The sequence below is a fragment of the Elephas maximus genome, chromosome 6 (assembly GCF_024166365.1).
Source record: "Elephas maximus indicus isolate mEleMax1 chromosome 6, mEleMax1 primary haplotype, whole genome shotgun sequence".
Taxonomy (NCBI): domain Eukaryota; kingdom Metazoa; phylum Chordata; class Mammalia; order Proboscidea; family Elephantidae; genus Elephas; species Elephas maximus.
In genome coordinates, this window is record NC_064824.1 from 115,627,091 (window position 1) to 115,651,307 (window position 24,217).

General features: G+C 41.8%; 1 long non-coding RNA gene across 2 annotated transcripts in view; it reads right to left on the minus strand.

Moving 5' to 3' along the window:
• Positions 1 to 24,217, minus strand: part of LOC126078079 (uncharacterized) — a 470,413-nt gene that overhangs the window by 28,979 nt on the left and 417,217 nt on the right. For both annotated transcript variants that reach the window (XR_007517957.1, XR_007517956.1), the window contains one exon: positions 17,062 to 17,125. This is a non-coding gene — a long non-coding RNA (uncharacterized LOC126078079). The remainder of the gene's footprint in view (positions 1 to 17,061; positions 17,126 to 24,217) is intronic.

Here is a 24,217-nt window from a genome sequence, read left to right on the forward strand (position 1 = left end):
AATTGCTTGCCTCCTTAAGAGAGTAAGCTTAGCCAGCAGCATGGAGCTCTGGATGACGAATTAGAAGGACTTTTCATTCACTTCACTCACTTATTCATTCATGCACCTATTCGCTTATTCACCAAATAATTATGAAGCACATACAATATACTAGGTTCTGGACTTGGCACTGAGGATAGACCAGTAAAGAAGATAAACACAGTCTCTTGTCCTGAAGAAGCATCTAGTCAAGGGAGGAAGTCAACATTCTAAACAGATGTTTAAAATGTGACGAATGTAATGACGGGGAAGTGCAAGCTGCAGTGGATCGACTTTCTCATAGAGCGATATTTTTTTAGCCATAAATACGATTCAAACAAAAATTAAATATTGTCACGTTCATATTGTTACTGTGACCTTACAAATGATATTTTCACAAGTGTACCAGGATTTATACATATAAATGAGTATTTTTCCAACCAAGACTCACTCTGGAAGCCCATGTTTGTATTTCAGTGATATTTCTCTGGTTACTGGTATTTATTTATTTCTCATTTGCCTTAGACAAAACCAAAAACACATTGCCATCCAGGCAATTCCGACTCATAGTGACCCTATAGGACAGGGTAGAACTGCCCCATAAGGTTTCCAAAAAGAGACTGGTGGATTTGAGCTGCCGATCTTCTGGTTAGCAGCCGAAAGATAACCACTGCACCACCAGGGCTCCATTTGCCTTACAGGCCAAATATATTCTCTTGACTATTCTTTGGCTTTTATCCTTTGATGATCAGTCTGGTTTCTTGAGATGCTACAGGTTGACCCTGACTTTGATGTTACCAAACTGTACAAGCTTGGCAAGTTATATGACCTCTCTAGGCCTTAGTTTCTTAAACAGAAGAAGGTTCTCTGTGATTTTGTCCTGCTCAGATTTTTATCAAGCTGGTACCTTATTTCAGGGCTGTTGTCTTGGAGGCGAAGTCTCAGATGACAATAGGAGCCATCAACTTCTATGCTGAGTGAGAGAGATCATGCCTTGCTGCTGGGCACCCTGCACCTGCATTAGCTAATAAAGGGAGTGGCTCTCTTCTACACTAGTTTTGCAGATAATTACAGGTGTAGACGTTATCATGTTTGGAGTTTGGCAGTACTCTGCAAGAGTTGCTCAGAGTGAATGCTACCTATCAGTGCTGGGATCTTCCCCAGGCACACAAAACAGGTGAGGTAACTGGCATTTGTGATGATCTTGGCCCCAAAGTCATGTCAGTCTTCCTCGGGCTCCTGAGAAAATACAGCCCAAGTCTGCTTTGCAGAAGTACTGAAAGACTATTACAGGAAACGAGATGTTGAGAACTTCAGGGGTAGGCTGCCATTCCTTCTCAACAGCGAGGCGACACCTGTGTGCTTCGCATTGATCCCATCTGCCACAGAGGGCCTACGAATGTCGGAGCCAGTGGCAGGAGGAGCCTTGGAGGCCATCTTTTGAATGTTTAAAACATCTTACTCTGTGAACTAGGATAAATTGTTTCAGTAGCATTATCAGTGCTTATAAACTAACCTATGTTACAGACCTGGTAAAATTTCTAAATTCTCTATTGCAAAGCCAGGAGAGAAAAGAGAAAGGAGAGAGAGAGAGAATGCTGCTGAGCTATCTGCCCTATCGCAGAGTAGCAGGGGGCAAAACTCAACATGGTAAATATTTGTCTTAAACTATTGACAGCATATCAAGAAATTAATAAACAAAACATTACCAAAAAAAAAAAAAAGCTATTATCCTGCCTAGACCTGATAGGTTGCAGCCCTTTATCAGTTAGGAAACATTCAGTTATAAACAACCTTTAGGTTTTTTTTTTTTTTTTCCCCTCACCAAAATAAAGACATTAATTTAAAAAGAAACTTCTTATTTTTTTCTTATTTTACTTCTGAGATAGTCTCCTACTTGGCTTGGCAGTTCAGCTTTGTCACTAAGGACCTGGACTCAACTTGTCACTTCATGGTTGCAAGATGGATATTGAGTAATTGGACACTGTGTTCTCAAAAGTCAGACAGAAAAGAGAGGGACATAGAGTACGGATTTTTCCACCTTCATGCTTTTCTTTTAGCAGGTAAGAAAAACTTTCCCAACGCTTCCCAACAGACTTTGCCACTGGTCAAACTGGGTTCCAAGGACACCTCTAACTGCAAAAGAAGCTGAGAAAGTGTGACCTTTTTTTTCAGTCCTCTATTGTAGGATGTGGGCAAGGTAGGAGTGGGGTGGAATGGATAAAGCATGGCCGGACAACAGTGTCTGCCACAGCTTCTAGGCTGGCTTTGGATTAGCTCGTTGGAGAATGAGGATCTTGGTTAAACAGCAGCAACAGCAGCTGCTTCATCAGAAAGCTGGGTTCTCGACTCCTGTCTGTCTCCTCAGACTTTGCTTCCTCAAGAATAAATTACTTCAAGTATCCGCTTACATTCTTGCCCCACCCAGTAGACTGTGAGTTCCTTGAAGGAAACGTCTAAGATTTATTTATCACCCAGAGCCTGGCTCTTGGAAAATGTTTTTAAAAATTATGGGAGGAAATCACTAATTTATTGATAAATATTTATCAATTTAATTGATCAGCCAATGAATCAATTAATTAGTGGAGAACCCTACTTACAGAAACTCTACATAAAAAAGAAAAACCTGGTCCTTAGGAGTTCTAGAGCAGGAAAAGTAAAATAAAGACATACTAAAATATTAAAAAAAAAACAAAAACAGTGCCATCGAGTCAGTTCTGATTCATGGCAACTCTATGTGTGTTATAGTAGAACTGTGCTCCACAGGGTTTTCAGTGGCTGATTTTTTAGAAGTGTATTGTCAGGCCTTTCTTCTGAGGTGCCTCTAGGTGAACTTGAACAGCCAAACTTTTGGTTAGCAGTCAAGTGCATTTACCATTTACACCACCCAGGAACTCCGCTAAAAAATAGGTGGATACATTTCACAGTTCTAAAGGTATAATCATTTACGTGGTTATTTTAAGGAGGAACTCTTTCTTTCCTCTCCCTGTATTTTTGCCTTGGCTCCCAGAAAAGGAAATTTTGCCAATCCCTTTGCCATAGATCCACATAAAAATACCATACATGATTATAGTGATTTATGGTTTTCCAAAGGAATATGCAGTATATCTTATTTAACCCACAAAACAAACTGATGAGGTAAGCAGAGAAAAATTAGAAATCTCATATTTAATGTGATGGCACAAAAATTAATACTATAGGATGGTTTACAGACTTAATCCTTCCTTACCTCATCAAAAAGAATACTGTAAATGCTAGCCCAATGTCCACCTCCTGAGAGCTGACAAGAGGAAATATTCTTTTTTGCTGGAAGAAAAAATTAAATTGATCTACATCTTAGAGTACTTAGAGGGTGGGAGGAAGGATGAAAGGACAGAAGGCAGCATGAATATGGAGTGACACTTGAAGTGCTCCGCTTCCCACTGGAAAGCAGAGTCAGAATAGCTAGGAGAAGAAAGTTGATGGAAAAGGAATTTGAAGAAGTGATGCTGAGAACCACATATTTCCACATCTTTAATGTCTTCAAAGAGTCATGAATAATAAATCAAATCTCATTCTTACTACTCTTAGCTTTGGAATTTTCTTTGCTTTTTAAATCTGAGTGCTCTGAGACTGGACCACATGGCTCTCTGAGTTTATGAGGGTTATGTAGAGGTGAAGAAATTAAGGTTCATAGTGATTAAGAGACTTACCTTGCTCAACTCAATCATCTAGTTAGTAGCACCTAACTTTGGCCTATCCCACAAAAAAAGTACATACAATTGGTTTTTTATTGTTGCATGTTTTTCTGTTAGTTTGGATTTGGGGGAGTGTGCATTTCTGCCTGTGCCTAATTCATGGAGACATGTCAAGATTTCGGTTTGCCTCTATCAAGAAAATGCTTTGCAGTATCAGGAGTTTATTGAATTCTTTCTTTTTTTTCTTTATTGCTGACATCTCACCTGAGACCTGTGGAACCCTCTGGGCTCTGTGTCTCAGAACTGAAAATTAAATTTCTCAGAGTGTTAGTCACTGAGAAGCCAAGTTTGTGCTATGTGGATACCACCTTGGTCGTATGCCAGCTTGGTGTCTTTCTCTTTCTGGGTACCCCCACCCTCTCCCAGGCCAAGTCACAGCTGAAGATTTCACATCAGAGAGCAAGAAATGAGGATCCACAGAGCAATCCCCTAATCAAAGGTTTAGGATTAAATTTCACAGTGGTTAATCTCCTGCCTGCTCTGTCCTGACGTTCCGGGTCAGGTTAGCCTGTTTGCTCACACCTTGTTAATTCAAATTGATCTAAAGGGAGAGATGTAGAAATGTCTTGTGTGTTTGTGCTTTAGAGAAGTCGTAGATGTTTGTCACTGTTCATTGAAGAGCATAAAAAACTGGGCCTGGGTATGGCCTGGCACAGACTTGAGAGGTAGAGATTTGAATGTTTAGGCTTTCGTTTAAGAAAGGCAAAGGCCTGAGCTGGGGCTCAGACAGGTAATTCTTGGAAGCGGGGGAGTGGTGTCACTAAAGTAGCTCTTTGAGATCTGGGAGGAGTGACTATACGCAAGGGTAGAGGACAGACGTGTTGCCTACCTGCCTCTCTCTACAGTGCTTTTCTGTTTGTTTTGTTTTTATTGGTAGGAGTGGAGTTGGTGGGAAAGAATTGCAAAAGAAACAGGGTTTCCAAAGAACCTGAGAATTTAGAGAACTGGAAAAGAAGAGAGAGGAAGGAGAAAATCCAAAGGTTCATTCCAGGGTTGCTGAGCACTGTCCTAACAAGGGAGGCCAGTTTAGAGCATTCCAGGAAGACCTGGAGGAGGCTACTACAATGAATCAGCTGTCATGTGGTGAGGTGCTGAAGTGGAGCAGCAGCGAGGGGAAGGAAGAGGGTGAAATGGAATGAAAGGCGAGTGGAAGGAAGGAAATAGAAGGCTTGAACCTCCTCCACGAGCATGGAAAATTTATATTGAGGTTGTTGATATCACTTATTATGATTTATTGGAGTTGTGTGGGTGTTCACAATGGGTGTGCACTCTCCATTCTCCCAATTCCACGTAATCTGCACTCTAATCAGATTGATGATCTGACAACAATGGCAGTCACAACAACAGCTGCAGAAAGCGGAAGGATTCTTGGGAGCTCATGGAGTCTAACACCTCCTTGGGGTGGAGGCAAAGCATGCAGAAAGGAATTGAAAACAACCAAGAAGAAAAATTAACCTTTAGACTCACAAACTCGCCAGGCTAAACAAAACCATGGTCCAGTCGTGGTGGTAAAATATCAAATATTATGATGTTTTGTTTTCTTTCTAACTGAACAACTACAAGATAAAATAGTAAGGAGCAGTGAGAGAGCTTGGCATATCCAGAAAACTGTAAATAATGTTTATGGATAAGCTGAGGATCCTTTGGAAGAGATGTGGCTGGGGTGGGGGTTGCGGAAAGATGCCAGGATGTACAGAGCCCACAAGTCATGACAAAGATGGTGCATTTCCCACAGTAGATCTAGGGAGCCATTGATAACATTTGAGCAGGAGAGTTACCTAATCAGATTTGAATTTTAGAAAAATCATTCTTGTTGCAGTGTGGCAAGTGTAATAGGGATTGCATGTCGGGGTAGATAAGAAGGATTAGTCTTCAATCCATGGCATTGGCCTCTGAACTGCCCTAAAGTTCCAGAACTAGTGAATCTTACTTGAGGCTGAATATAACCTCATCCTGACAAATACAGATCCCTCAGAGATGAGACCAAAAGCTCCTTTAAGTTCAGCATCCGTAAATCTAAGAAGGTGGGATATTCACAGAAATCTAGTTAGAGCTAATGATTAAAAAAACAAGAGTTTCAGGAAAAGCATTTCTGGGATTTTGTGCAAAACCCAATCTCTCAGGAAGAGCTCTGGATTCTAGTGGAAAAAAGAAAAGGCAAAAGCCATCTGTCACTGGGAAAAATCCCAACATTGCTGACTCCGCCTTCATAAAGACGTACACTCACCTCCCCCTAAAGGTCGGAGCAATCTGGCTGATAATTAGGATCGCTCCTTACCTGTGTAGAACTCCCCAGGTTTTACAATTCATTTCCACAAATATATTTCACTCCATCCTCAAACTTCCTTGTGAGTTTAGTCAGGTAAATTAACCCCCAAAGCCTTAACTTCTTCTCTGCTCAAAAGTGGGAGTGTTACGTAGCTCACTCAAGGTCAGACAGCTGGTCAGCCCAGAGTCAGAAGCCACGCTCAGGTCTCCTGGCTCTAAGCCAGGCCTTTTGGAATTGCCTAACCTGCAGACAAGACTTGAACATGCATAGCCTGTGTGTTTGCTTGCCCAGGACATTGGCAAGGGGGAGCAGGCTGCCCTTGGTCTCTGCATGTCACTGCCGTGTCCTTCAGCAGTTATGTCACCATGTAGGCAGGGCTTATGAAGAAACTCCTCTGCCCACTACAGAATGTGGTTAGAGGGCCAGGAATCTTGGGGAGAAGATTTAGCACGCTAAAACCTGCCTGCTTAGCTAGGTAGAAGGAGAAAAGATGGTTTTATTCCATGCACGCCCTTCCCTTCAGAGTGGATTGTGGAGCCTTTCAACACTGATATGCAAAGAAACTCTTCTGAGGAGGACAGCTACACAATGGTAAACCATTAGAGACACCTTTACTCTTCGGGGCCCTGGGAATGGGGAAGGGTTCACACAATATATGAACTCACTGACCTTTTGGATTCTACATTTTCATCAGGAAGAATGCTTAATGATTGGTTGATTGATTGACTCCTTGCCTTTTTTATAAAAATAATTTAAGTTAGGGTCAGAATGGTCAGACATCAGATGCTCTACTCGTCTTAACAGCAAAGTGCTGCTTTTTATCTAAGAGGAAGTAGAGGTTGTGGGTAAAGTTAAATGACACGTTGAGGTAATTATGTGGAGACCTTGAAGGACGGGGAATCTTGCCCTCTGGTATTGAAAGAAAAGGGGAGCTCTGGCTACTCTGAAAATGCCTGATCTGGAAATCTGAAGACTTGACTCTTTCCTTCAAGATGCCCTAGTAGGAGAGAGACTTGAGCAAGTCCTATCTGGAGGCCTGGAGATGGTGTGGGAGGAAGGAGGGCCTTGTAAAGATACCTGCAAAACCCCTTAAGGATACCATAATTGTGGATGTGGTTGTTTTGGGATTTTACTCAATGAACTTGAATCCCACAATTAATAGCATTAGGAAAAGCCCTGTGCCTCCTCAAATATTTGATCATGGGGTGGATGACTTAAACTTGATGGGTTTAGTGGGAAAGAGGAGAGAAGTCATGCAATTTAAGGTTTCTCTAACTTGCTGGGGTGAGAGAGAAAATGGAAGAGAGGGGTCAAGTAAAGAACAAGAAGGTGGTTACTGAAGAGAATTCTAGATGAAAATAAGCAGGAAGATACAGACTGTTGTTGTGTCTTGTTGATTCTAAGAGAGCGTGCATATGTAAGCATATATGCGCCACGTACATATATGTTCTAAGGTAAGCCCTAACAGGAAGAAGATTCCCCATGTTTGGGCAGAACTTTCCTTTGGGCAGAATTTTCATCTACAGTTAACCTCCTGGTGCCTCGAGTTGCATAAGAACCTAGGGACAAGAGGGGCTTTGCTCTCTCAGGAAACAAACCATTATCTCAGTCTGTGTCAGGACCCTGGATGTCTGTTGACGTCAGAACTGCTCACCCAACCTCCCAGTGGCCTTTTGGCAGATGACTGCTCCTAGCCCCCCTTGGAAGTCCCATCCTTCATGGAGACACTTTTACTGCCCTTATCTTTCCACAACAGACCCCTCTTCCAGGCCTTAGGAAATTAAAGTGCTAGGAATGACATGATGCCCTTGTGGAGAGATAAAGTCAGCTTTGTCCCTCCAGATGCAGGAGCCTGGGGTGACTGAGAAAGGATGTGAGTGGGACAAAGAGGTAGGGAAGAACAGGGCCTTCATCCAGCCCCATGGCGACCAGAAGGTTCTTGGTAACCCCATGTCCACATCGAGAACTGCAAAGACCCTCGTCTCAGGATTTTTGTTCACTGTACAGTCTTGGTTTGGTGTATCTGGACCCCTATTCTCCACATGAGGTACCTCAACCAGGTCTGTTCCCCAAACTATAGACAAGGTAGAGGTGAGGAGTGGATCTTATTAAGAAAGTGTTCTGGGAACTTAGAGCAAAAGTGTTTGAAAGTTAGAAGCAAGTGGGAAGTCCATACAGGCTCAAAAGACTCATTGTTTTCTCCCCTAGCAAAACTGATTCCCCCTGCAAATCTTCTTTTTTTTTTTTTTCTTATCACTGACACTAGTGTTCTCCCAGTTAGCCAGGCTCTTAAAACATTCTCTGTTCTCTCCCTTAACCCTGCCTGCTCACCAAATCCTTTGGATCTCACCTCTGAAAGGCATCTCCTACCCATGCTCTTACTAAGCGACTTTAAGCCTCAGTTTGCACATCTGTAAAATAAGGATAATAATAGTACCTTCATAAGGGTGTTGTAATGATTACACATGATATATAAGTAAAACCCTTAGCATAATGCCTAACACATAGTAGGCTCTCAGTAAATATGAGCTATGTTATTATTTTCACTATTATTCTCTTTGCTAGTCTCCTTTTCTAAGCTCTCCCCACTGCAGGGAGGATCCTTGTAATATTTTCCCACTTGTATCTCTGCCTACAGTCTCTCCTTTTTTCTGCAAATGAAGCTGTATCCTAACACATTACCCTTGTTGCCGTCAGGTCCGACTCATAGTGACCCTACAGGACAGAGGAGAACGACCCCCTAGGGTTTCCAAGCAGTGCCTGATGGATTCGTACTGCTGACCTTTTGGTTACCAGCTGAGCACAACCACTATGCCACCAGGGTCTCCCCTGACACGTTAACCTTCCTCAAATACAAGTTTTGCAGTATTATCCCTTTGCTTAAGTGTTTCCAGTGATTCCAAATTGCTATTACAGTGAGTTGAGTTTCCTCAGGCTACTAGCCCGGGCTCTCCTTTTTTGATACTATATCCAACATAGAACTTCAACTCCAGCATGGTTTGTATTTACTGGCTTCATCATAATATACATAGTCCATGGTGTCTCTCCTCCCCTCTACCCACTCTTCCTTACTACTGCCTTTCTTACTTTGTTACGCTGCCTCTGCCTTTTCTCCATCCAAAACCCATTCTACCCATCTCTGAAGGTCTGTCCCACCTGCAGTCCCAGAATCTCAATCCTTGCTGCCTCCCAAGAATGATCAGCGGGGATATTATAGTACATCCAGAAAAGGACACTGCAACAGGTCAGAGCAAGGAGATTTTTGTCAATGTGACAGGTGGGATCCTGAGAGGGAAATTATGTGCCCCCATCCTTTATCCTTTCAGTCTCTGATTAGTTCATCCTGATTCAGCTTCACCTTTGTCTCTCTTCTCCTAGTTGCACCAGTGAAATTCCAGACCTTGAACGTAAGTCATTTTAGTATGAGAAGAATCCACTGGGCCTCAAATGGGGGGTGTGAAATGGAAGAAAAACTTTTTTTTTTCTTCCTATGAAGATTTCTCTGTTTGATCAAGGAGGGGCAAAATGTCAAATATAGGATGGTACTATAAATCTATGAGAAATTTCCCTAACTCTTAGTGAGAAGTATCTCTGTGGGTTCTACAATTTAGGGTCAGCTACAAGGGAGGGAAATGTTGAGGCCTAGAAGAAGCCATTCGAAATTTATTTCTTGGGTCATGCATTTGTAAAGAATCTAGGAATAAAGAAAGCTTTATTTCAACTCCATATCAAGAAATATTTATCAAATGGTAGCCTACAATATAATTTATATCACTGATAGTTTGAATTTCTTCCTTTTTCCCCTTATCTCAATTCTTCCACCTGAAAAAGTTAAAGGAATACACTAGAGTGGCACTTTAGTAATGGGCATTCACTGTGTGTAGGGAAGTGAGTGAGAATGCCAACAGAAACTTCTATGATTTATCGGAGCTATTATGTTTGTAGAGCTGTGGATGGAGGGGAGTGGACCAATGTGGATAATTACAAGCCCACAACCATCTGGGAATTGACTGAGATTCCTGCTTACTGACATATGGTAGCCCTGAGAGGCAATAAGGGCACAAAAGACCTCAAACAGGAACATATCAGGAAGCAAGGTGGAAAATGAGTGAACCATTGATCAACCGAAAGGAACCAGACTTGATCTTCCAACTCTTAGCACTTTTGGTTGTTGAGGCTAGAAGTCCTTCCTGACCCAGCTCCTCTGGAATGATGATGTAACTTTGGGGACCATAATGTAGCAAGCGATTTCTGAAGAGGTGTAAACTGGGCTTCAAATAGCCCTTTAGGGACCTGAACTATCAAAGGCATCACAGAACGAGCAGGTGGTGCAGGACCAGTGTTCCACAGCGACACCATGTGGTAGTGACTGGAACAACAAGAAGGCTGGAGAATTAAAAAAAAAAACTGGTCAATTCTTTTACATGGTTCTTGAAAGCCAGATAATTTCTTGGATTTTGGTTCAATGTTTCTTGTAATGCAGGAACAGGAGGTATTAAAGGAAAGTGGAGGGAGAAAGAGGGCAAGGGAGGGGGAAAAACAAGAGATATGACTGCATTTTGTTCTCCAAGATGGAAAATATGTCATGCCATTTACATATAAAAAGGCTCATTTAAGATTAATTTTAACCATTCTCATGACTCCTCCTAGTAAAGTGGTGTCATTGCTGTGGGTGGCATTATCTTTGGAGACTGACTCAGTTTTAGACTGAAATGAAGAAGAAACACCTACAAGTCAGGATTCCCAACGCCATTCTTGTGTTAAACCTTGGAACTGAATGTGGAGGTGGGTGGGGTCAGGCTCACCTTCACCCAGGCCTCCCAAATCACACACCCCCTGAGAAGTCTTTGGTGGAAAAAGACAACCTCACCCCAGAATATGGTATAGAATTTCTAAACCCCAATCATCATTTTCTCCATAGAGGATGGCTGCCGAGCAGAGTCAGAGAATGAAGTCATGGACTTGAAGACCTAGATGGACTTGCGTATACACAGGAAGGAGATTGATCTCTACCAAAGCAATAGGCAAGTATCATAAATGATCACCTGGAGGAACTCAGATTAAGCATAATAAATAATTCCCTGCCCCATCTATCTCTCTGTAGGGCTTTAAACCTAGAACAGTGTTGTAACTTCCTAAGGCAATGTGGGTTCCAGCATCAGAGGCAGGAGAATGAAGGCCATGGCTCCTCTAGGTCTCTTTCAGCATCAGTGTTCAATAACTTTATGATCCCAGAGGAATGACTTGTCTGCAGCAGAACATATTACAGCCTGCTTCCTCTCTCCTCCCTCTCTGTCCACCCACACCCACTTTTTATTCCTAAGGGATAGAGGCTTTGATAGAGGATAATAACTCAAGATGACACAATGCATTTGTTTTGGCCTCCACTTGGGTCTGTGTCTGTTATTAGAGGGTGGTGCTAAGCCTGGCTTTCTCACTCACTTGGTCCCCAGGATCAGGATCCACTCCACCAGTGCCATGACTCACCTCTGAGTTAAGAGGTCTTCTTGAAATCATGGGTTGGGTACCCTATGGGCCTGGGTCGCTCTTCATGGTGTCTGCCCAAGCCTAAAGGGGTATGTGTTCTCTGCCTCTACCCTTCTTCATGTCTGCATGTGACATATCTGGATCCCTTTGTGTCTCTTCAGTTTCCCACTGCTGTGCAAGTTTGTATGTATTTCTGGCTCTGGAAAGGAACTCAATTACATGATAGTGTTACAACTGAATGCGCTAAGTACTTAACTTTTTGCAAACACAGCACTTGGAGTTGGTGGCCAGATAGAGAAATAATTACTTTAATATTTTTATATCAAATTATCTATTTTAGAGATAATAGAAAATATGGAACTCAAAAAAAAAAAAAATACAACCACCTATAAATCCACTCCCAGAGATGCTAACAATATTTGCCATATATCCTTTCATATGTATTCTATACATACACGTTTTAGAATAATATAAAAATAGGATCAAACTGACATTTTACTCTTTGCTAACCTGCTTTTAAATTATTTTTTCTCCTAAACAATATGGAATGAATACATTTTAAAGTCCTGTAGCTCTAACTTAGATATGCTAGAACCTTACACTAGAACTGCACTGTCCAATAGTAGCTAATAGCCATATATAACTATTTAAATTTAGATTAATTAAATAAAATTTAAAAAGTCTCACTGGCCCCATTTCAAGTCTTAAATTACCACACGTTGCTAATGACCACGGCACAAATATAGACATTTCTACCATTGCAGTAACTATTACTGGACAGTGCTGTTCTAGAAAGATACCTTTTCATAAGAGCCATCTTAAAGACAGACGATCCTAAAAGCACCTGTATGCTATATTTATAACAATTTACAACCACTGATGAAAAAGAAACTGCCTAATTTTCAAGTCAACATTTTATTATTTGCTCTCTTACTTATTTATTACCTTCATCTACCTGTTCTTGGTGATACGCTGACCCACATCTCCTACATCTGAAACATGTGACGAAGATGTTGCAAATTACCTAAGAGATTACTGAGCTTTTATAGAAAGCTGTTATGAGGTCCCTGCAATTAGAGAAAAGGACTCCAGCCAGAGTTATTTTCTTTTGGAAAAGAGAGAGAAGGGAAATTCTTGGTGATTGAATGGGGTAATGGGGTGGGGGGGAGGATTGGGGGAGAGGCAAAATATTACTTCTTTCCCAAAATATCCTACTGTTGGCCACCATAACTTGGAAAGAAATTATGGCTTCTTGATCCCGGTCAAGATTAAATCTTTGCTGATATAGGTGGTGTGGAAGGATAAACACCTGGGCTAGAATTCAGGAGGCCTGGATTGAATTCTTGCCTCCACCATGACCCAGTCTTTCCCATCTTATTGTTGCAAGTTATCCCTCTGAAAAACATAGCGCCTATATATTTATAAAATGCTCTCTTATGACCACAATTTCATTTGATGCTCACAACAGTCCTGTGAGATGAGCTCATTTGCAACCTCGAGGGCTTTGGAGGTATGTCTTAAATTGCAGAGAAGCAACCCTTCAGGTGCTCAACTGGCTGTTTGGTTTACCCAATGCCAAAATCAAAACAAATGGTTCTGAAAGATTTCTTACCACCCTTTCTTATGATCCCCTATTGATCAAGCAGATGTTTGGTGGAATTGACTGAACTTAACTGATTTTCCTGTCTTTAAAATAGACACAACAACCATCTGATGCCACCAATGTATACACATATGGGACTTGGTTGTGAGGCTGCCCCCAGGTGGCAGAGACAGCAGACATATTATATGGGATAAGCCTGACTAAAAAAAAAATTTTTTTTTTTTAGGAATCATAAAAAACAAGGAGTTCTTCCTGGGTGCCCTTGGGTCATGTTCCTGTCTTAGTTTCCTAGTGCTGCTATAACAAAAAAATTCCGTATGTCAGTAGCTTTAAAGAACAGGAATATATTTCCTCACAGTTTGGGAGGATAAAAGTCCAAATCAGGGCATCAGCTCCAGCGTAGGGCCCTTTTTATCAGTAGCCCTGGGTGTTCCTTCGCCTTCCTTGGCTAGATGTATCTTCACACGGAGTCTGTCTTCCCTCTGTGTGTTTGTCTGTCTTTCTGCATGTATATAGACAGTCCTTTTTTTTTTTTTAGCTTACGACATATTCAAGTTACAACAAACCACAATTACAACCATTCTTTCTGTGTGTGTGTGTACATCTTATCACTTAGTAATATATACTACTTACAATGCTGCAGTGCATAATTTGCTGATGTTATCATTCTTATGCCAACCCCCAAAGACAAATAAAGATAGGATTTATAAAGATACTGATAATAAAAGGTAATGATAATAAAAACTAAAAAGAAAAGATATTAGGCTTACGTCAGAACCAACTTTAATGATGGAGTCAGTGGAATGGAACCCCATCATTAAGTTGGGGACTACCTGTACTCCTCTTTATAAAATACTACTCAAAAGGGATTAGGTTTAGGACCCACCCTTCTCTGGTATGACCTCATTAACATAACAAAAGAAAACCTTGTTTCCAAACAGGATCCCATTCACAGGTACAAGGGGTTAAGACTTCAACATACATTTTTTGACTATATTTTTTGAATACAAAATTTAATCCATAACACCCCTCTACAAGCCCTTGTGTCCTCATCTGGACACACAAAAGGGGCTGGCCTAGACCTGTTGTTTTCAAACTTGCTCCTTGGATCCTTCCTTAGAGGTAGCCAAAAGAGTGAGGTGCTGAGGCCACCACTCCTGCTTCAACCAGGGAGCCCCTTCTTTATTTGCATCTCACTTGGGCTTCTGTGAGTTCCTCGCCTTTAAAAAAATGTTTGAAAACAACCAGTTGAGATTATCTTTGAAGTCTCTTTGGATCCCAGTAATTTATGATCCAATATTTTTTAACTGCTATAATTGTTGTAAGAGTGGAGAATTTTCAAGGCAGTGTCTGTATCTAGGTCTCTTACAATGAGCTCATACGGTGGACTCAAGTTTAATTGGGGGGTTAAGTTTTAAAGACAATAGGGCAGAAGATCAACCCAGTTATAATTAGCCTTCCAATTTCCTTAAATCACTCTTTTGTAGCACCTTTACTTCACATACAAAAAACCAAACCCACTACTGTCGAGTCGATTCTGACTCATAGCGACCCTATAGGACAGAGTAGAGTTTCAAGTACCATATAATTTACCCATTTGAAGTGCACAATTCATCGGGTTTTAGTATATTCACAGAGTCATGGAATAATCACCACAATCAATTTTAGAAGAATTTTATCTCCTTCAAAAGAAACTCCCGACCATTAGCTGTCACTTATTTTCCCCCAGGCTCTGCCACACCCAGCCCTAGGCTACCACTAATCTACTTGCTGTCTCTATGGCTTCACCTTCTTACTATTTCATACAAATAGAATCATATGTGTAATATGTGGTATCCTAATGATGAACACACAGAAGAAACTTCCAAATTCTATAATAACCACCAGAATGACTGTTTATGAGTTGCTCACTGCAGCACCATGCTAAGCGTTTTGCCCATATTCCCTCACTGAATCCTCACAAAACCAAAATAAATCGGTTGCCGCTGAGTTGATTCCAACTCATAGTGACCCTATAGGACAGAGTAGAACTGCCCCATAGGGTTTCCAAGGAGCGCCTGGTGCATTTGAACTGCTGACCTTTTGGTTAGCCCCTGATCTTTTAACCAGGGCTCCTGAATCCTCACAGCATGCCTCTAATGCAAGTACTATTAACATTCTCACTGCAGATGAGGAAACTGAAGCACAATGTGGTTGAGTAACAGCCTGACAGTAACACAGACACATCAGTAAGCGAACTGAGATTCTAAAGCCAGGCAGTCAGCCTCCTACATTATGAAAGCAACTTCAGTTCCAGAGTTAACACTTATAACCACAGAGCTTCTGTTCACTTCAGGAAACTTCAACTGAGCACCTACTGTGTGCTAGGTATTGTGATTTCTAGCCTAGGGGCGCTAACTTAGAAAATAATTTCACTGAGATTACTGTGCTCGATTACATATATTTGTATACCATTCTCTTCCATGTGTATTTTATCTGATCTTTACAATTATGAATCCCTCAAAGGTACAGACTTGGCCACTTGCCTTATCCCCTTTTTTCTGTCCACCGCTATACCTAGCACAATTCTGAACTCATTTATTCATACATTTATTATTATTTTTATTTATTATTAGCCCTGGTGAGTTACAAGGTGCTGGAACACACAGATAAAAACGTTATGTTGCTTGTCTTCAAGCCCCCTAAGTCTAGGTGTTCTCTAAGCACTTGCTGGCTAATAGATTACTTGGGAATTACCTTTTCTTTGCCACTTTTCAACAGGCAGCCCTCTATGTCTGGTCCTTGTCGTCTCAGTGCCTTTTAACTGAGGGCTGCAAACACGAGTGCCTACACGGCACAAGTAGACCATGCAGACGAAGCCAACTACATATAATTCAGAAAGGAGTAGAATGGGGACAGTGGCCAATCAGGAGCACATGCTGAAAGGGAGGGGCCACATGACATTTGCTCTGGGGCAGGACAGGTCTTGTTCTGCCTCATCTTCTGATTTTTCCAAAGAAGCCAGTAATCCAGAATTTGGTATGAATGCTTCTATTTTTTAATTGCTGAAGACAAACTCAAGTTAAAAATTTTAAAAAAATGAGGATTAACCTTAACGGCAGATTCAACTCAGGCCACAGACTCCCTGAATCTCTTCTCTCCAAAAGTTTCCAGCCCATCTCTTAGCAGGCCCTTGACCAGTAGCTTTTCTAGTGTTTCCCATCTAATCCTCTGCACTGACATTTTTATGTCTAAAGCTGCTTTCTCAGGTCCCCTCACCCCTGCCGCCAGCCACCCAACGATTTTTAAGAAGAATGACAACTTAACTTTTTTGTTTATTTTAACAGATTACTATTTGAAGTCAGGTCTTTCCTCCACTACGCCTCTGGTTTGCTTTTTGGTTTTGTTTTCTTCTATTGAATGCCCAGAGTCGTATTCCTTGGTTGGGAAAAGGTATAATGAATCAACTCACAGACTGACCATGAATCTCTGACGAGGTCCCAGCTATCAGCGTTTTAAGTAAATAAGATCAGTTTGATTTTTATAGACAGCTGATGACTAACTCTGCTGCAGGGAAAAATCTGGGCTCTCGATTTTTCTCAAGGCTTTCTTCAGTCAAGGTCCAGGAAAACAGGGTCAGCCGTGGGAAAGGTTCTCAGGAACTCATTTGAAACACATGCGTGCCTCCACACAGTTGCTCTCTCACCTCCTCTGCACGAATAGTTCCCTGCGCACGGGATATGGCAGGGTGGTTTTATCATCACTATTATGGCCTAATGTTTACTGAATGCGTCTACGTAGCAGATAGTACGGAAGCACTTCATATGCGTTATTTTCATGGATTCCTCACAATAAGTGACAGCGTATATGCCTCATTATTAGTCCCATGTAATCATAGCAGCTGTACCCCTGCTCTCGGTTTTGATGCTCACAGTAACACAGGAAAATTAAATTCAAGTTTAAGAGACCTTGAAAGTTCACGTTGTTCATCCCTCAGCCTCCAGGCAGGATGGAATCCAACTCATTACAAAACTGCGAGAAAGAAAAAAAAAAAAAAAAGTGGTATTTATTTTTGTTTGTTTGTTTTGTTTAAAGAACATATTAACAATGAGCGCTCAGCCTCTTTCAGTTGTTCATTTTGGTGCATAATAATCATTAAACCAAACCAAAGCAAACCCAGTGCCGTCAAGTCGATTCCGACTCATAGTGACCCTATATGACAGGGTAAAACTGCCCCATAGAGTTTCCAAGGAGCGCCTGGAGGATTCGAACTGCCGACCCTTTGGTTAGCAGCTGTAGCACTTAACCGCTATGCCACCAGGGTTTCCTAATAATCAGTACAATTAGGAATTCTTTTATTTGATGTACAGCCCACAAATTGTCACATCTGGAATTTTATATTTTTTCCTATCGAGATTCTGAAAGAGATTATTTACTTAATCCTGGGATCCTCCTTTTTCAGTACACTTATCTCTCTCTGAACAGTATCATATAAAATGGGAAGTAATGCATGTGTACTTCAGAGAAAAAATATCTGCCTATTGTCTCTTTAGGCCAGTATTGTTACTCAGGACAGGGGTCAGAATCTTACTATTTATCTGTAATTATCAGTTGTTGCTCTTAAGTGGGGTGGGGAGGAGGACAAAGAATGCCAAGGGCTCTTTTCCTTTGGACAGAATAGGGAACTTGGTATTGTCCAGCTCTAAAGCTTCCTGCACCCACACAGCTCTTCACTGAATTATCAGTCTTCAATCCTAGCCTTTGTAAGGGGTTGCTCAATTCATAGTTGCTGGGTCTCTCAATATTTTCTTCCCTCAAGCTTAAACCAAAAAACCAAACCAAACCCATTGTCACTCGTATCAATTCCAACTCATAGCGCCCCTATAGAACAGAGTAGAACTTCACCATAGGGTCTCCAAGGAACAGCTGGTGAATTTGAACAGCCAACCTTTTGGTTAGCAGCCAAGCTCTTAACCACTGCACCACCAGGGCCCCTCAAGCGGAGTTTTAGAAATTTCATTCCCTGTCTGCTAATCTAATAGGTTTAATATCAGCCAGAGATCTAAGGGTTGAAAGGAAGTCTCTTCATCTTCTAATTCTTCATTCAGGTTCTTTATTACCAAAACATAATAGAGACCTCACCAAACCCCACCTGTTGCATTACCACTAGTATTTACCCACAAACACAACTGGCTCTCCTCTGTCTTCAGAGCTCCTTTCCCCAGAAATGAAAAGATGCCATCGCACCCCTCCATCTCACTTTCAGGAATCCCTGCACAACTTATTTGGTTGGGAAGTAAGGGAAGGGTGATTTTCTTCATTTTTATTTGACAAGCACTTCTATAATACTTGTTATGTGCCGGAGTTGTTTTGAAGTATTAACTCATTTAATTCTAACTATGACTCAACAAGCCTGGTATGATTATTACTCCCACTTTACAAATGAGGAAATTGAGGCACAGAGAGGTGACAGGACTTGCCCTGGGTTGTACAGCTCATTAATGGTGGGACCAAGATCCCAACCCAGGGAGTCTGGCCCTGGAGTCCTTCACTCTTCACCATCTCTTCATGCTGGATCTCAACCCTGCTGATATTCACCTCCTGTACTTGTCCTTTAATTATTCAGATACTAAATTTTCTTAATCATATGGGGAACATTATATAACGACATACTTTTATTTATTCAAGTAAAGCCTCTGGCGTTCAGCTTGCCTTTGGTGCTATTTGCTTTAGATTGAGAATACCTTGAGTGTCTGTTCAGCTCAGGACTTTATGCTTACAGTCACGGGGCTGCAGGGTACTCCTAGGGCCCCTAGGCATCTATTTTACAGAGGTTGAAGGTGAATATGATCAAAACAGGCACCCTCTTGTGGATCAAAGTTGCACAAGGAAAGAAGAGAAATAGTTTACTAATCAAGGGTGCTCAGTCAAACCACATAGTTTAGATTCTTAGGATCCGGTATCATCCGTGCCACCCATGATGAGTCACCACCAAACAGTCTTTTCCTTCTTATGGGCCAGAGCCTGATCTTGACAGCAAGGAATTTCAGCAGGAATGGATGTCACTAGCTCCTTATACAGTCACAAAGCCACCTCTGCTGGATCCATAACCCTGGAGTACCTAGTCAACATTCCTTCCTGCCTGTGAAGCATCCACGGCTTCCTCAACACCCAAAGAAAGAAAGGAAAGAAGGAAGGAAGTCCTTTCCATTAACTCTCAAATCCGTCAACATCTGGACTGTCTTTCTGACTCCCCTCCAATATGTGTTCCAGTTACTATACTCTACTCACTTCCAGCCTCATCATTCCTCAGTGACTTCTGATTGCACTAAAGCCCTAAGCATGGGGGATTCAAGTGCAAACTCCTGAGCATGGGGGATAAAGTCTTCCATAATCTGGTTCCTGCTTTTCCTTTCTGTTTTGCTTCTCAACCCTTTCCACGTTCCCATATTCTCTTTTTCTTCTTCTTTCTCCTCCTCCTTTCTTTCTCTTTCTCTCTCTCTCTTTCTCACCATATTAGTCTGCTTATAATTCTCTAAAACAAATATTCTCTCCCTTGCCTCCTGATCTTTGCTCAAAATATTCCCTTTGCCTGGAATTTCTTCCCCTATTCCCTTAATCTGTGGACTAACTCCTACTTAATCACTAGGATCCAACCTAGATTTCTTCCAAGAAGCCTATGCCCTGTGCCTCATGCTTACTCCTGTAACATAACATCTCGTGGTGGTTTACTCTCCAGTCTCAATGTTCTCATCCCCCACCCCCTGCCCCAGGACTATAAACTTCTTTAACAAAGGGATGTTGTCCTTGTCATTGTTATCTCTGCAGAGCACAGTGCCTGGCACACACAAGATATTGGCAAATATTTGTTGGTGGCATCAGTAGTAAGTTGGTGCCTACCCCTAGCAAAGGGGCCTGGTCCAATCTCCTCATGTTACAAGTGAGGCTTCAGATCCAGAAAAAGATTAAGTGATTTGCTACAGAGCATGCAGCTATTAAGATTACAGCTGAGACTAGAACCCAGACCACCAGACTGCAAGCTTCTCAAGGACAAGGAACATGTCTTATTTATCTTGTGGCTTCTGTGCCCAGCATCAGTGTCTGGAAAATAGTAGGTATTTAATGAATGAATGAATAAGTACCCTGGCACCTAGTTCTTTCCACTACTTGGACAATGTGGGACAGGAATTTAGTGATATGATATTTGGTATGGTCACTCTAGAAAAATAAGCTGAACAGCTAGAGCCCTACAGTTCAGAATAGGGCTTAAAGTACCTGCTGTCAAGATTTACCAGTCAAGCTCACCATTATCAAATTGCTTTGCCTTTGTGCAGTATTGATGTAAATGGCATTTACCTCCTGGACTGATGAATTTCAATAGCTGGTCTGGCATCACGTACAGACATGGCCCAGATATACTGTTACCACCATTCCAAAAGAAAGAGATTGGTGCTATTTTTAACATACCCCTGGAAAGTAGATGATATGATTTCCCTTGCTTATCCATTCTGATGTCATTCAAACCTCCAGGGAGGAAAGTTCCTCTTTATACCCTGCTAAAATTGCTTCTGCTTTGTATTTGGAATGTATTTGCCTACAGGTCAGATCACAGCTGATAGGATAGTATTCAAATATCAAGCCTTCACCCTGTAGTGGTCTGCCCATTTTTCCTGGCTCGGGAGACAGTACAGATCAGAGTGAGTATGTGTCTGGATAGTGCTGACATAGACTACAGTGTGCGATGCATGGACTGGTTCTCCCTGCAACCTGGGCAGCATTTAATGGGGTTGCAGAGGTGTTGATGGATGGGGCAACCCTTCTTTTTCTTTCTTTAGTATAAACTTAAAAATGTGACCATAAAATAGACTGCCTGGGCTTTAAATTTTAGCTTTCCACTGAAGTAACTTGTTCCAAAATCCTCCAGCTATCACCTTCTCCAAACCATCTTTCCCATCTGTAAAACAGGTATCATCATCATAATAACTATCTTAGATATAAGTTGTATATAACCCATAGGACACACCTTATACAGTACCTAGCACAAACTCTACACTAAACATCGCTCACACACACATTCCTCTCAGTGCTCAGTAGCTCCAAGGGGTAAATCAGGACCTGTGCTGTGAACTTTATTTTGGGAACCACATTTTAAGACACTGTTTTCTTGGTTCATATCCTCGTTATCCCTCTATTGATTTGCAGCCCCTGGAACCAGCTCTGAGGATGACTGTTCAGTATCTCCCTCCAGGACCTTCCAAAGCAAATTTCATACTGCTGTAACTTGTGTTTTAACAGACTATCCAAATTTGGTGGACATCTATCCAAACACTGTCATTTGGCATGATAACACTGAAAGAGACAGAGTTAATTTTTTTATATAGAAGGAAGCTGCAAAGGGAACAGTGAATCACCCACCTGCCTCCCGCTGCTTAGCACTGCAGAGAGCACAGAGGGAGAGACCTGAGGCTGTGGGGATGGGGAAATCCAAGCATCAGACAAAAGCCATTCCCAGGTTAATGGATGGAACATTTTAGCAAGTGTCAGACTATGAAGAAAGGCCTGGCCATCTACTTCTGAAAACCAGCCAATGAAAATCCTATGGATCGCAATGGCCCAATCTACAACCAGTCATGGTAATGACGCAGGACTGGGTAGCATTTTGTTTTATTGTGCAGAATCACCTGAGTCAGGGCCAACTTGGCACAGCTAACAACAATGACAATCAGGTAAAGAAAGCCTTATCAGAAGTCAATTAAAAAAAATCTTGGCACTCTAATAAGCTTTGAGCAATCATGTCAGCAAGGCCTGAGTAGTTAAGGGTCCCATGGAAGAAAGTCATGTTCTAGAGCATGTATCGGGGCAGGAGGCTGTGTGTCTGACAGACATTCCACTCTAGTAGGATCTAGAGCTATGGAAATCCTATTTAGCTGTGACAGTAACTTCCCTGGCTACTCTGATTCAGGGTTTTCACAAGATCCTGGCTCAGGAGGAGCTGGAGGATGGCTACCAGATCTCCAGTGACTGGAAGGCACATTGTTGGGTATTTTGTGCTGAAATCATTGTCAGTGGTTTTCATTCCATGTTTGCAGTGCAAGCTTAATGAATACTTTTGTCTACTTTAATAATGTTCTCAGTAGGACAAACTCTCCAGCTTTGTTCATTTTGGGAATCTATTTAAATCAAGATTTTCTACCCAGAACAACAAAAATCAAGGTAAGTAGTACCCTTTGGAAACCATGGTGGCATTGTGGTTAAGAGCTATGGCTGCTAACCAAGAGGTTGGCAGTTCAAATCCACCAGGTGCTCCTATGGGGCAGTTCTACTCTGTCCTATAGGGTCACTATGAGTCAGAGTCGACTCGACAGCAAAGGGTTTTTTTTTTTTTTTTTTGTACACTTTCCTCTTTTATATCATCTTAAGAATATTTATTTCCTCCTTTCTGTCATAGTCATCATACTAGATTTCTAAGTGAGGAGGTGATTGATTTAAGGTCATACCACCCACTTGTCACTAATACATAAAAGTAATTAAAGCATAAAACAATATAAGACAGCATAGCATGGGTTCAGAGTCCCTGGGTGCTGCAAACAGTTAAGTGTTCGGCTACTAACAAAAAGGTTGGCGGTTCAAATCCACCCAGAAGAACCTTGGAAGAAAGTCCTGGGCATCTGCTTCCAAAAAATCACAGCCATTAAAAGCCCTATGGAGAGCAATTCTACCCTGATATGCATGGGGTCACCATGAGTGGGAATCAACACTATGGCATGGATTCCCCAACTAGACTGTGGTATCTTTGAGTGTAGAGTGTTGCCGGCTTCTAAGCTCTGACTTGTAGAACTAGGACTTCATCTGCTTCATGGTGGAGATAGAGGAGGTAGAGGCATCAGAGGAGTGCATGGGTCTCTCCCTCCCTAGAGACACTGGGGAGTCGGATTTACTCCAGACCCTCTGCAATGCTTACCCATAGGCCCACCTGAAGTTTAGATGTGACCACTTAGATGGGGTCATTTGAGCCTTAGGATACTCAAGAGTTTGGCAGCCTCCTGAGCTGTGTGGAGTGAGCAGGAGGTCTAGGACTCCCTGTGTCGGTACCTAGAGTGGGTCACAGCATTAGCCACGCTATTGTACTTGTTTCCCATCATTCTCCCTGTCAGAGAACCTGTGTTTACACAAAGGAGGAGTTTGCTTGTCTCTGTAGGTCTGACCGTTTACACTGCTGCTACTGCTGTCGGCTTGGACTCCCTTGTGCCTCTTTCCAGGGACTGAGCCTTCTGCTTTTCCTTCCTTCAGGCAGAAGGAGCGGTTTTGACAGGACAGAGGGGAGGATGGGGGAGGAGGCTGGCTTCCATGAGCAGGGCAATTTGGCAAGAACATTGGATCAGTTAGGACACACTATAGGGTCACTATGAATTGGAAACGACTTGACGGCAATGGGTTTGGTTTTTTTGGTTTAAAGGGATCTTAGCCCACAGATCTGCCTTCATTTCAGTGTTGCCACAAATGCTTAGTAATTAAAACAGGCTTTGATTAAAACCTATCGTTTTCTAAAGTTCTTCACACTGAGAGCTCCATTTGTGTATCAAATCAGCCTAGGATTGTAATTACTCCCATGTTACAGATGGATTGGATTTCAGAGAAGTTAGAAGACATGAATTTCAGAGAAGCTAAGCAACTTCTCCAAGGCTACACAATAAGTGAGTAGGGACTGGAGCCCCTCAATGATAAGTTCATATCTTTTAATGTTTTTACCCCAGCATCTAGCACAGAGCCAGGCTAATTGATAAGTAAATAAAGTAAACGAGTTGGGCTAGAACCCAGGCCTCTCTCAATTACGACAGTTACCAGGTTTACCAAACAAAAACACAGGAAGCCCAGTTAAATTTGAATTTTAGATGAACAAGGATTTTTTTTTTTTTAGCATAAGTATATCCAACTGTTACATGGGACAATCTCAATCTCTCTCTTTCCCCCTTCATAATTTGTTCAGTTCTTCATTTTAAAGGGATACTTTTCAATGTCTTCCTGTTTGCAAGCTTTGTTGTCAACAACTAAAATTTAGTAAAAACTCCAAAAGCTGATGCATTAGACTTTTCGCTCATTGAATATTTTAATGAAAGATTTCCA